At 48.0% G+C, this 11,460-nt stretch overlaps 1 pseudogene; it reads right to left on the bottom strand.

Moving 5' to 3' along the window:
• Nucleotides 1-1,923: 1,923 nt before the first annotated feature.
• On the bottom strand, nucleotides 1,924-3,769 carry LOC144110084 (putative ATP-dependent RNA helicase DDX5 pseudogene; annotated as a pseudogene).
• Between the last annotated feature and the right edge of the window lie 7,691 nt (nucleotides 3,770-11,460).

The raw sequence follows: 11,460 nt of genomic DNA, 5'->3' as shown, positions 1-11,460 counted from the left end.
TCTCGCTCGGATGCTTTTGTCCAGAATTGTGTATGGACACACAGAAGTTTATTCTGAGCTGTTAAAGCTGTGGTAAATGGTCTGCAATTGGTTGACGGCAGCCTTGCAGAATGGAAATACAAAATTTGTAGGACCTGAAAGCCCTTACGGGCATTGGGAATAAGTGTATAAGAGAAAAAAAAAGAATGACTCAGTTTGGCAGTCTATGCCCTTTTGCTGTCAGGCAGGTAAGCTACGTAGCTACATTCACTGGCTGACATAAACGTATGTTAATAGCTCCTTCCATACTAGTGACCTCTTTAGACTGCCATAATTCTACGGCTGCCAGGAAACACGACAAAATGCAATCAGTCACAAATAACATTAAGGAGGATTAAAAAAGAAAGTCGGTATCGTTTGAACCTACGATAAGAAGGGAGGCGAACGAGCACATAACCTCTCTATACTATACTTCATGAGTGGCTTAACTGATTAGCCAGCAGCTGCACCGGAAAGATGCGATAATGAATGCCTTCCGTGCCGAGCGCCTATGGGCGGATGCTGGTGGACAGTGGACGAGCTGTAAAAAAAAGGACGGCGCTGCATATTCAGGAGCACAACTGCAGGCGTTGCCATAACGCAAATTTCGAGGCGGAGAGAGGAAAAACGTTACTCACTATTTTCTTTAACCGTAACTCTTATTCATCCTGCGAGAGAGACCTTTGACAAATCAGTTTAATGAGGCGATAGATTTAGCTAGTATTTTCTTAAATGTGTGAGCCAACAAAGGTTTTAGTAGCAACACAATTGCAATTCTCTCGAAGGTGAAATCACGGAAAGCTCAGTCACGGCGAGCGCCGTCACAGAAGGCATGAAGGAGAAAGAGGACTGACACGCTAGCGCTATAAATAAATTTCGACAGTGTGTGATTCATTTGGAAACATTGATATCGCAGGGTAGTTTTAATTGAGGTACGCATTTATCGGCTACACTTTTATCTCTCCTTCCCCGCACTATATTGTCTGCCATCCCATCGTCCAACAAGTAACAGCAGCGGGAAAAAAAAGAGGAGCACAACAGTGGATCCGGAACTCCTCCAAATGACAAGTCACGCTTCTTTGTAGTTTCTTTTTCTTTTGGTTAGCTACGGAAGACCAGTCCTGGTCAAACATGTTCACCACCACATTATCCCCGGTCTGCCTCATTTTTATAAACACGATAACTTTGCCCTCTTCTTCCATCAGACAGGAAGGACTCCCAGTGAATACAAAGTGGTTAATACAGAATTTTTGCGTTTAGTTTTGTGAATAATGTGGAGTTTGTAATATTGTTCAGAAATTCACAAAGAAAGGTTGGTTTGGTTTATGGGTGTTTAACGTCCCAAAGCGACTCAGGCTATGAGAGACGCCGTAGTGAAGGGCTCCGGAAATTTCGACCACCTGGAGTTCTTCAACGTGCACTGACATTGCACAGTACACGGGCCTTTAGAATTTTGCCTCCATCGAAATTCGACCACCGTGGCCGGGATAAAGCCCGCGTCTTTCGGCCCAGCAGCCGAGCGCCATAACCACTCAGCAACCGCGGGGGTTCACAAAGAAAGGAAGGTAAGGATTGGCAAACCGAGCCGTACTCTACAACACCATAATGGTTATTTTAAACACTGGATATAGGTATATGTTCCATCTAACGGATGTTCCGTTAGGCAGTAACGCGGGAAGCACCATCAGCACGCAGGGGGGCCGATTTCGAATTGCCGTTTCTTGCACAATCTCTGAATTTCAATATAAATACTTTGAATTATTAATTATCGGTTTTCATCTCAGACCAAATCCAGAAGGCAATATTTAGGCGTTGCCACAGGCGCAACCTTCCCCTTTACATGGCGGAATTCCGGTTGTGCCCGATACTCAATTGAATTCAGTAAAATACATCAGGCCAGCTAGATTCCGGATCGAATTTTGACTTTATTCTTTGCAGCCTTTAGACCGACCAGTGAGTGAATCCAATCACGTGGTGTCCTTCGACAGGGGGAAGCACTGCGTTCTTGCTATAATTTTTTCATCCAAACTCCCTGAGCCATCGCTAGTATTCGTGCACCATCCGATAGCACGAAACCTTACCGGGATGGGAGGCTGGCTTCACAGCTGACCCATAGCTATTGGCGAACTTCAAGAGCTCGGGTGAAGGGACTTGCTTGAACTCGCGGAGAATCGCAATCAACTCCTTAGCCCGGCGGCGGTCGGTGGGCGCGAGGAAAGTGTGCATCATGCCAGACCCATCAGCGCGAACGGCTAGCTTAGCCCTGCGAGCGTAGTCGACTGCGTATCGAGGGTAATCGTAGTTGGCCACCAAGCGCACGCCGTCTGCATCTATGTGCCGTGCCACTGCATCGGTCGCCACCAGAACCGCCACCTTGTGAAACCGCCAGGCACTCAGCGCCCACTCCTGCTCCTCCTCGGTCATCTTGCCGTGGATAGCGACAGCAGAAAAGCCTTGGTGTTTCAGGCTCAACACCAGACTATCCACTGTTTGCCTCATCTCGACATACACGATAGCTTTGTCGTCCTCATCCCATGGTACCCCCTGGAAGAGGTCAGTGAGGTGTTTCTCTTTCTCCCCTTTCTCGCACACTACCAAGAATTGCTCGACTCGACGGTCGTGGAAAGCTTGGGACGCCCCGATTGTGACAGTGACGGGCTCAGTGAGCAATTTTTCGGCCATATACTCCATGCGCATTGTCCGGGAGCCTGCCCACAAAAGCGTCTGGCGATCGGGCCGGATGTTATCAGCAATAACGCGCAGCTGCCTCTCGAAGCCCACAGCCAGCATGTGGTCGGCGCCGTCCACCACCAGGTAAGTGCAGCGGCGCAGGTTAACTTTACATTCCTCCATGAAGGAAACAAGGCGACGGGGCGTTGCGACGCAGATCTCTGCGCCTTCTTCCAGCTGTTTTAGCTGCTGCTCTCTCGGGGCGCCAGAGCAGAGGCACATGACTCGAACACGCGTGTACTTCTGGAGGTCGCGTACAACCTGCTCAACCGCTCGCGCGCACTGACGGGACTCGGTCAGCACAAGAACAACGGGTCCACTGCTGGGCTCGATGGGTCGCTGGTGTTGAACGTGAGCGATGGCCGGGAGCAGATAACCCAGGGTCTTCCCCTCACCTTCGTCCTTGACAATGGCGAAAAGGTCCCTGCCACTGAGGGCCACTGGCCAGCACTGGGCTTGGAGTCTGCTGAAGGTGCCGTGCTTCAGACTTTGAATGGCTTCCACCAGGTCTTCAGGGAAGCCGGCCTCCTCAATGTTAAGGAAGGGTTTGGGCACACCGCGTCCTTGTACCGAAATGTCGTTGGCCTCGCGGTAGGCGCGAACTTCAGCAAGCGATCGCTGGGTAGTGGACGAACGCTCCCTGTATAAGTTCTTCTCGAAGGGTGGAAGTTGCAAACGGTTCCATTTCGGTGGGCGTAGGTTTAGGTCTACGAGACTGTGGCGGGCACCCTTTGGAGCGCACCTGTTCTCAAATAACCTCAAGCTGGAGTAAGCGGTGTCTCCGAGGATCTCCGGATGTCTTCTTGCGACCCACCAAGGAGCGTTCTGATTTAGTTGGTTGAAGAGTTGAAAAGGATTCATCATGGCGTTCATACCGGCCATTGGGAGGGGAACCTGGTTCTGGTTAACCACTTTTCTCGGCTGGATGGAATTTGTAGCGCTGGAATCCGTTCGCCGGTTGTTGTTGTTGGCCTCTGGAGGAATTGGAGCAGACACGGGCCCCTGTCCCAGCTCACGTCAACCTCTTCTTCGTCTGATAAATGCATTGGACACACAGGATACAGTGCGACTTCTTACCATGGGGAAGTCAAATAATAGCCTCAAAAATTGCAGAAAAAATCATGAAGAGAGGGTAGCTTAGACCGATACTGCATTGAAAAAGGCGGGACAGATAGGAGGGTGGTAAAGCAGTGTAATTAGCTATTTAGAACTGTATTTATAAACAGATCTGAAACCTTTTCAGTCAGGTGGACAAGGAAGGCACCATTAAAGAAATTATAAGTAATGGCAAGCATTTATTGTAAGACGTACCTGCACATTTCAGCGGTGATAATGCATAAAGGTAATGGATGGATGATGACGTGCGGAAAAATAGGCTTTGCCCCTATACATAGCGTTGCAATCAGAGCGTTATTGAGGAGAGATAGAAATTGGTCTTTATTCATTAATTACCATATTCTAAACACAAAAACAAATTTAATTTCAGGAAATCACCATTTAAGCAGAAAAAGAATGCAATTATAGACAGCTATCGCCGCTACAAGACGATTCTGCAAATGCAGTGCGATAACAGCTACACAGGTTTCTCCGCCTGATTGGGAAGCATGGCGCTAACTATACCTCTTCTACATGAGATGCTCAGTTGATCGGAAGGAGAGGCAGATTCCTGCCTCATCGGAATCAGAAGCCTTCACATCCTTTGATGTGGGCGACTAGGATAGAGAGCACAACGAAAAACACCCCTCTGTGGAAACGTTAATAATAATAATTGGTTTTTGGGGAAAGGAAATGGCGCAGTATCTGTTGCATATATCGTTGGACACCTGAACCGCGCCGTAAGGGAAGGGATAAAGGAGGGAATGAAAGAAGAAAGGAAGACAGAGATGACGTAGTGGAGGGCTCCGGAATAATTTCGACCACCTGGGGATCTTTAACGTGCAATGACATCGCACAGCACACGGGCGCGTTAGCGTTTTGCCTGCATAAAAACGCAGGCGCCGCGATCGGGTTCGAACCCGGGAACTCCGGATCAGTAGCCGAGCGCTCTAACGTTCAACTTTACTTTTTGACCTACAGCAGTGATCTCAGTAACTTTCTTGCGCTAACATTTTCGCTGGCTGTAACTTTCCTGTGGATTGGCTGCGACTATACACGCTCAGCCATCGCGCCTTCGGTTCGAGGAATTTACCTTGGCCATGGCCCATGTTTTCTGGTTTACAAAGGTTTAGCTTCACAAAGCGACTGCGGCTATGAGCGACGCCGTAGTAAAGGGCTCCGGAAATTTCGACCACCTGGGGTTATTTAACGTGCACTGACATCGCAGAGTACACGGGCCTCTAGAATTTCGCCATCATCGAAATTCGACCGTCGCGGCGGGGATCCAACCCGCGTATTTCGGGTCAGCAACCGAGCGCCATAACCACTGGGCCAGAGGGGCGGCTGCCATGGCCCTTGATAATGGGGGAAGACTTTGATTTGGGTGCAACCAGTCTGTTAGCCAGATTCTGTCTTTCAAGAGTGGTAGCTCTGTAAGAGGCTCCGTTCGTCTAAACACAAACCTACAGCCAGAGAGGAAATTGCAGCGCCTTTTAACTATACAAATTATGACCTCATCACGGGGCCGATAAGAACAGTATTCCAGTTATGCCGTATTTGGAAACTTTTGAAGACATTTCATTCATAGGGATGTGACATAGATGGCTGTGGTTAGTTCACGCGCAGCGGTGAAGCTCCTAAAGCCGCCGTGAATATATAGCTACGGGATCGAAGTAGTGGTAAAATGTTTCCAGCTTTTTGAACGGATAAAATCTCGCTTGCATTATAAATGCAGAAGGAGAGGAATGGTTTTGAGGCACGCAAAAATGTCTCCCCAACAGAACTGCCGAATAGGGTGTTGCTTCACGAAGAATGGCAGTGCGCCAGCATGCATTTCTTTGAGATGTCTGTATAAGAAATCGACGCTCCTTTTGAACAGGATAGCACTGCGTGGTTCGCCTTGTAGGCGCGATCTGAAGGCTTATGGAAATTAGGTACAGAAACCTACCTGTTTCCTGGTAGGTTTGATAGTTTGATCACAAAACGAAAACACATAACCCACAAATGTATGCTGCGCGCGTTTGCTTTTCAAAACTCTCATCATACGTTCATCGCATAAGGTCACGGCAGATACATTAAAAGGCCGTCGCAAATTTTAGCAATGTCGCTGACGTGCATAATCAGTAATTCGTTACACAGATAAATCTTGACATTCAGGCAAGTGTCTCACAAAAACTTAACAAGTCCCACAAAGTCGACATTCCGATGCAAAAGGAGAAACGTCTCTGGTGGCTAATAAGGGATGAAGAGAAGAAACAGAACATATATCACCGCATCAGGATCGCGAAGAAAAAAAGAAAAAAAAGCATCTGCGAATTCATATTCTCTGTCGTGCTGAAGTCAGCGTCAGAAGAAGTCGGAGACGCCGCACGTGTCTTCGGGAACCATGGGTGATCCGGGCTTGCAGTTGAACGTGCGACCGAAGTCCCGGATGCTGCGTACTGCTGCGTTGCAGTTTCGGGTACGCTGACTGCCGACATGCCCGATTTCTGCACACCTGAGAGCAGTAGAGACGAAAAAAAGAAAAATTTTGCGCATTTTTGGTGCACAAGACCGCTCAACATTCCTAATTAAGATCCCTATTCAGGTCTGTTGTGATTTCAAGCTTGCAAATTCTTCTGAGATGGTGTCGAAAGGTGCTTGAATTGTAGAATGGCTTTTTTTGCATCTTGATTGCAAGCTGAATCATAATTCAACTCCAGAAGAAAATGACCATGCCTTGCTTGGTTTTAACAAAATTACCGAGGGGGACAGCGTTCAAAGCCATCGATGAGCCTGGAGGCAGCCACCGTTCAAATGTCTAAATGCTTTGCTCATGTGCGAATTAGTTGGCTTCGCGTCTACCTCGAAAAGAGATCCCGCGTCTCGCTACCATTCGGCCTCTCCCATTCTCGCCATTTAATTCCGGAATATCCGGCTACTGAGCGTTACACAACTTTTGTCCGTAAAGTTTCGAGACTGATTTGTTTTCTTTTTTTAGGAATGACTCCCCAAAAACAAATGTTGGTGCGTATGTGTAGCGCCACCTTTTCCTTCTAACCTAAGCTATTTATGTTATTTGCTGTGGCAGCCGCTAGACGGCACTAGATGTAGAAAAGTACGTTTTCACTTGTCGTCTGCGCATTCTACTGTGAGTGAATGTGGAGAGATGGACGACCACATCGAACAGCGTGTAAACATAAAATTCTGTGTGAAGCTTGGAAAGACAGTCACAAGACGTATGAGCTCCTTCGTGACGTTTAGGGAAACGAGACATTATCGCGGGCGCGAGTTTTCGAGTGGCACAAGAGGTTCGTTTCGGGCTGAACGTCGGTGGAAGACGACACAAGGCAGGGGCGCCCTCAACCTCACGAAATGCAACAACGTGGCTTGGATCAGGGAACTCGTACAGCAAGACCGCACCGTTACAGTCCGCATGCTATCAGATGTTCTCGACATAAGTAAGACAACATGGCACCAAATTTTTCGTGAGAACGGGGGAAACGAAAGGTGAATGCCAGACTTGTGCCGCACTTCCTCACACATGACCAGAAGGACACTCGGACATCATTGAGCGCTGATTTGGTCTCCGAGGCAGAGAAGGATGCAGCATTTGTCGACAGCATCATTGCTGAAGACGAAGCATGGTGTTTTCAATACGATCCTCAAAGAGGCAGAGCGCCGAATTGTGGTCCACAAGCTCTCCGGTGTCGACAAAGGTGCGGCGACAGAAGACCAAAACAAAGACGATGCTGAGAGTTTTTTTCGATGCCAGAGGTGTCAGACCACGAGTTCGTACCACAAGGGCAGACGGTGAATCAGGAGTTTTATATCCGCGTGCTCCAACACGTGCGTGATGCACTGCGATGCCGTCGCCCTGACTTATTGGCATCTGGACAATGGAGCCTTCTTCCCGATAACGCAAGGCCGCACACTGCTCTCAGCGTGACAAAATTTCTCGCCAAACACAGAATTACTAGGCTTCCCCATCCGCCATACTCGCCTGACCTCTTCCCATGCGATTTTTTCCTGTTTCCTCGTGTGAAGAGAGCCCTAAAAGGTTGCTGGATGAGGAGCGCGGAGGCCATTCAAGACGCCACGACAAAGGAGCTGACAGCCCTGCCAAAAGAAGCGTTTTCAAACTGTTTCCAAGACCTCAAGAAGCGTTGGAAGCTGTGTATAGACAGCAAGGGAGACTATTTCGAAGGAGTGCTGCACAAATGATTTCAATATTAAATGCATTTTTTTAACGGACTCAGTCTCGGAACTTTACGGACAAAGGTTGTATTTTGCGAACAACCTAGAAAATGTGAAACCGCTGAGGTACTATGCTCGGGGCCTACTACAACTTGAAGGTATAGCAGTGTTTGACTGACACCAGAATAATGGTAAGCGCACCTGCTCCTACAGTAGGTCAGGAAGAACAGCTGGTCTTCGTTGTAGAGATGTTCTACACGGTGGTCGTCTTTGATGGCCACACTGGAACGCGATTTACGCTTGCTGCCGTCTCCTCTGGAAGCATGAGCTTCGCTCCTCATTCCGTGCCAGGCCAGGCCCAAGGCGATGATGTCCCGAATATTTGGGAGAAACTCCGCGCTGCAGTTGAGCTTTTCTGCCGCCTCCACAATGCCGCCAATATCCGGCCAGCTGCCCAAGACATTGTCGATGTCGGTGTCCTTAGCCTGCACTCGTGTCCAGTCATGAAGCGAAGTGCTTACATCGATACCTTTAATCCATCTGCGCCATCTTCGTTTATTTGGGACAATGTCTGCAATGGCTCATGCGCACCAAGTCTAGGTTCAGTGGTCCTTTGAATTTCATGTCATAAGCCGTGTTATGAAACAAAGGACATACCCAATCGAAGCGGTATCAAGAAGAAAGTCTCCCGAGATTGTACCCACAAAGTTGCAGAGCAAGATTAACCAATTTTTCGGTTTAAAATATTTGCGTTTTGTAGAAAACTTCTTCCTATCCAAATCTTACCAGGAACTGTCAATAAAAAAGAGAAGACTGTCTGCCAAGTAAGCTTACTATTTCGTGTAGATTCTTGCTGGGGGCGGGCCAGACTGTTAAAGGCGCAACCGGAAAGATCTTAGTCTAATGGTCTGACCACAATCCAGACGTTATTAGGATTTGCTAAGTTTAAGGCGCCAAGGCTTCTGGGGTTACGAGAGACGCCGTAGTGAAGGGCCCCGGATAATTGCAACCACATGAGGCTCTTTAACGCGCACTGACATTGCACAGTACAAGGACCACTGGCCTCCATCACAATGCGAGCACCGCAGCCGGGATCAGATCCGTTTTTCTGGGGACAGCTGCCGGGCAATATAACCACTGAGCCAACATGGCGGTCTGCAAGGGGAACTAGTCAGGGGAATAATTTGGAACAGAGTCACGCGCGTGCTGCTTCCTGAACATGCTCTCGCACTAATTACCTCGAATCCGAGCGTTCATTCTCGAGACTACCTCAGACCTGAGCGGTCATCCTCGAGCAGTTACGATCAGCATTATCGGTGATGTAGCTACTTGGCAACAAAGAAATACTGTTCAAATATCTCAAAATGGGTACAGTGGAAGAAAAGAGAATATATCCTCGTGTTACTTCCAGACTTCTCTGGAGACTGACCCATGGAATATAGCTCATAACTTCCGAAGACAAAAGGCTGAAAACGCTTTGGATGCACAAAATCACTAAGCTTTGAGAATTCTGTGACATCAACGACATGTGCATTCAGAAACTCTTTGCTATAAACGACACATGAGAAGCGTTAGTGCAAAGGTTCAATACAAAACAATCTTTGCATGAACATATGAAACATGCAAGCCTCTGGCTGACAAACAGGCGCAAACGTTTTCCAGGAGCATGAACGTCCTCGACCTTTGAGGCACTCACAATTCCAAGCACACTCACCGGCCGCACAAACATCTGCAGCGCGTTGACCAGGAAGGCGGCTCCGAGTCCTCCGAAATTCGCCGCACTCAGCTCTGCGCTCTCTGAGTGGTAGAGCGGGGAGCGCAGAGCGGCGTGAGAGATCCGCAGCTGGTTTTTCAGGGGCTCGTATAGAAAAGCTTCCAGCGAGTCTCCCTGCCACTGTAGCTGCATCAGCTCTCGCTGCGGGGAGGTCAGGTTCCAAAACCTTGCGTGGGCGTTCCACCAGTAGTCTGTCAGCGTCAGTCGGTCTTTGCTGCCCGCGGTCCTGTTCTGCGATGGTCGGACTCTCACTGTACTGCTACGAGGATGGCACGAGATGCAGAAGTCCGCGTAGAGCTGCCATAGGGTCTCGTTGGAGTCGTCCACTTCCAGAGGCCAGAGTGCCATCTTAGGAACGTAGGATGCAACAGTAATTAGCTTAAATTTGCTCTGATGTTAAAGAAGTATGAGTGGGCAGGGAAGTACTGTTCTAGCAGTTTGAAACAAAATGTTTGACTGGTAACTTAGCTCATGACATATTGGACATTCAAAAACCAACCAATGCTTGACGCGGAAATCTTGTGTTTTTAATAATGGTAACGCAGAAAATCAGGAACAATGCATTGGTTAGAAGATTTATTACGTCAACAGTGGTGAAGGACAGTGAAGGTGCTGCGCTAGAAAATGGGGTGATCTGCATACACACTGCCAACTGACCTGAATGACCGTGATGAGACTTCTGCACTTAGTTGCATGAGGATAATTTACTTAAAGGTGTTCGCAAACCTGCTTTATCAAGTCTATAATTTTATTCTCTCCATTAAAGAAAAGAACAGCGCAGGCTCAAACGCTGCACTTCAATTAGCCCGTAGCAGGTGTTTGTTTCTGAAGCTGCTGGTCACCAATAATAATATACATGAAAACTGATGAAGGGGAAATTTATACATCAGGCTTTCGACCACGATTTCATGAACTGGGGAAAGGTTTAGACTTTGAAAGTGGCACGTGAAAATAGGAGTTCAAGTACAGGTAAACTTCCTTGGAGACGAAAGAGAGAACTTCTTCGTAGCGCATATACAGAAGGATAATTTCGATTTAATTATGTAGAAGCAGTTTAGGTGGAAAGCCGCACTCACTCTTCACAAAGTGGAGGGGGGGGGGGCAAAGGCTAGCAATTTCTCCCTAAATTAGCTCAGCATCGGATGAGGAGGAAGCTGGCACTCATGTGAAAACCGATGGTTAGCGACGGCACTTGACATCGAAAGCATCACCTCCAGCATACCACGGCGATTCTCATAACGGTTGGCTATCACTACGCTACTTACAGGACAGATAAGATACGTTTTTAGAAACTGGTTTAACGAAAGGAGGGATCGCTTTCTTGTTATGCGTCTTGCGTCTGCTAGGACAGGTGAAAGTGCTGCAAGAGGGAAAGTTGGTTCTGGATGCCTCAGTTTTACCTGACTAATATGAATGACAAAACCGCGCAGCTATGGAACGCAAGCTCGAAGGTGAAAAAAAAATCGGTATAAAATGAACCAGAGGGCAACTATTAGAGCATTGATCAGTGTAGACGGTAGATGCAATATTTAGCACGTTGCGCGTAGCAGGTCGAACGGATTAAAGAGAAAGTTACCGGACTAATGAAAGCTATTCCGCTGGTCTCAACAAGAATGCGAAACCCCAATGCGGGCCCAGTGACCTGAGCATCTGCTTCGTACTCTGTA

The sequence above is a fragment of the Amblyomma americanum genome, chromosome 11, assembly GCF_052857255.1.
Source record: "Amblyomma americanum isolate KBUSLIRL-KWMA chromosome 11, ASM5285725v1, whole genome shotgun sequence".
NCBI lineage: Eukaryota > Metazoa > Arthropoda > Arachnida > Ixodida > Ixodidae > Amblyomma > Amblyomma americanum.
Note: the sequence above shows the minus strand (reverse complement) of the source record. Positions and strands in the feature narration are given on the sequence as shown.